Here is a 2,112-nt window from a genome sequence, read left to right on the forward strand (position 1 = left end):
TTAGTTCTACTAAACAGCAAACGTGATTAGTCATCAGTTTCACGGCCGATTAAGTAATTGGCGTTGGTGAAACTGGCCCAAATGGTGATTCTTTACGATAAGTAAAACATCAACATCTGTTACGTATTATTTCTAAAACTTATCTAATTTATATAAATAAAAACAATAAAAAAGGAATTGTATATTACATTAAGAGTAATTATTGTGTGTTAAGAAATTTTTACTTTATCTTTTTTTAATAAAAAGTAATTATACATATTTAAAGTAACAGCTTTTATAAAATTTCTAATTTTTTACACATTTAATTGAGGAAAAGGTGAATCTTTATATGTTTAAAGAGAAAGCTAGTGTTATAATTTAAAGGATCTTTTAAGTATATAATTATATGTCTGTGAAAAGAATGTAAATATTATTACTGTTCCTTAATTTTATGTCTGTTCGATAAACATTGTGTAACAAAGGCCTACAACTTCCTCACTCGCAACTTCAACCGAAAACCTCCATCCGCCATCATAAGAAATATTTCCTTCTTTAACACCATATTATTCGAATTTTAATGTCGGGTTCGAAATCGCAACGCCAAAGTAGATAGAACAGTATGACTTTTGCTTGTATTAGGGCAAACCTCTTACCTATGCAGATTCTAGGCCCGATACTAAATGGCATATAGACCGAGTTGTTTACACCCCCGTTAAGGAATCTGTCTGGATCGAATTTATCTGGATGCGGATAGTAGGGGAGATTGGGGACAAAAGTAACACGGGACAATAGTGACATCGTCAATATTTCTTAAACTATAACAGATACACTGCCGGAAATTGAAATCCCAACACCATGAAGGAGTTGTGCTAGATGAATGAAAGTTACACAGAATGTTTGTTTACATGAGTTATTATATTGATATCTATTACAAGTGGAATGCCATTCCACAAGGTAACATCCGACACCTCTACGATCGGATACATGCAGGTTTAGAGGCCTGCATTCAACATAGAGGTGACTACAGTGGGTGTTAAGTCGGAATATACTTAATGTTTATATGGCGCTACACTCGTATCCTGCGAATTGTGACCTCGTAATAGATATCAATAAAATAACTCATGTGAACAAACATTCTGTGTAACTTTCGTTCATCTAGCACAACTCCTTCATGGTATTGGAATTTCAATTTCCGGTAGTGTACATGTATATGGCCGCATGATAAAATTCTATAAACAGATAGGCATTGAATCGTTCGTTACATGTTGATTTTCGCGGAACGTGCATGAGTGCAGAAGCAGAAATTATTTTTTTCATGCATCAAGTAACTTTTATTGCGTGCACAAAATTCAAAATATTTTTTTTTTCTTTATAACAAAGGTATAATGTATTATTTTAATATGTTTTAATGATTATCTGTGTTGATGTTTTTCATTTGAGTTAATTTTTATCTAGGTTTTTATTTAAAAAATTTACTATGAATCATAAAATACCATTAGGGAACAATAGTAACATCGATGGGGTCAGTTATTCTGGGGTCAGTTATTCAATTTTATACTGTAGAATCTGGATTTTGTAAAAAGGACTGTTACTTCGGCTTACTTAATAGCATTATCAGCGACTTTTTTATATTTGGCGAATACTTTTGGTAATCGAACCATGACGTATATCCAGGATTTATTTTTTGACAACTACAGGGTGCGGCGCCAAAATCCGGACAATTTCAAGTTGAAATTCCCTTCGTTCAGTACCATTGGTAGATGTCGCGATTGGCATTCAAATAGTAGAGACCCTTTACTAGAGACTGATCATTCGGCACACAAATGGCGGCGATAAATCGATAAATCGATTCGATCAGTTGTCGATTTCGTTTGTTGATCGTTATATCAGAAGAAGTGTATTACATGTAGGTAGGAGAAATAGCTTGTAAGTATATATATTGACTGAATTTAGGTATTAAAATAGATTGTTATTTATGTAGAATATTTTCCAATTATAATATGTGTTATAATGTATGTATTATAATGTATGTATGTGTGTATGTATTATTATAATTAAGTTTTATAATTACGAAACTTATCAATTTTTTCCCTTTCCTTATTTGTATCATTCGTGATTACAATTAATTGATTC

At 32.1% G+C, this 2,112-nt stretch overlaps 1 pseudogene; it reads right to left on the minus strand.

The window, feature by feature from the left end:
- Positions 1–463: 463 nt before the first annotated feature.
- LOC108768525 (cytochrome P450 9e2-like) overlaps positions 464–2,112 on the minus strand; it is a 4,850-nt pseudogene continuing 3,201 nt past the window's right edge.

This window comes from Trachymyrmex cornetzi, unplaced genomic scaffold (genome assembly GCF_001594075.2).
Source record: "Trachymyrmex cornetzi isolate Tcor2-1 unplaced genomic scaffold, Tcor1.1 scaffold803, whole genome shotgun sequence".
Lineage (NCBI taxonomy): Eukaryota > Metazoa > Arthropoda > Insecta > Hymenoptera > Formicidae > Trachymyrmex > Trachymyrmex cornetzi.